Source organism: Crocuta crocuta, unplaced genomic scaffold (genome assembly GCF_008692635.1).
Source record: "Crocuta crocuta isolate KB4526 unplaced genomic scaffold, BGI_CrCroc_1.0 scaffold482, whole genome shotgun sequence".
Classification (NCBI taxonomy): domain Eukaryota; kingdom Metazoa; phylum Chordata; class Mammalia; order Carnivora; family Hyaenidae; genus Crocuta; species Crocuta crocuta.
Genome location: NW_027527459.1, coordinates 1274651 through 1275172, shown reverse-complemented (window position 1 = coordinate 1275172; position 522 = coordinate 1274651). Strand labels below are relative to the sequence as shown.

The 522-nt window shown below is 27.0% G+C and overlaps 1 protein-coding gene across 1 annotated transcript in view; it reads right to left on the bottom strand.

The window, feature by feature from the left end:
- STAG2 (STAG2 cohesin complex component) overlaps positions 1-522 on the bottom strand; it is a 123926-nt gene that overhangs the window by 68252 nt on the left and 55152 nt on the right. The gene's annotated exons all lie outside the window — the stretch shown is intronic.

Sequence of the window (522 nt, the reverse complement as noted above, 5' to 3'; positions counted from 1 at the left end):
ACTATATAAAAAGAAAACCATATATGAATAAATGAAGGCAAATTCAAATTTAAAAACTCATGTTCCTCTGTATAACTGAGGATAGCTCAATTTCTATTACACATGTAAAAATGCTGTTTATTTGTCCTAGTTGATACTTAAAATTTATTTACAAAACCATACATATTCAGATAAGTCCATATTTATAAAGAAGAATTATATTTACTTTTTAATAACAAAAAGCTTAAGTGGCTAGTTCTCCAAATTAAATCCATGTGTACCTTTTTTTGGTTAAAATTAATTCTCCAAAAATTATCCCTTATAGCTTTTATAAATTAAATAATAACCTTATTAAGCATGAATATTCTTTTGAGTATAGTGTATTCAATTTTTTAAAACGGTACAGGGTTAGCCTCCATTGTAAAGCCTAAATGCTTCTCCTGTCATAAAATCATGCAGAAGAGACAAAATTAGGATGACTTGATATGGATATGACTCTCACTTTTTACTCTTCTGCTAAGAAACAGCACAAGTAATAAAATG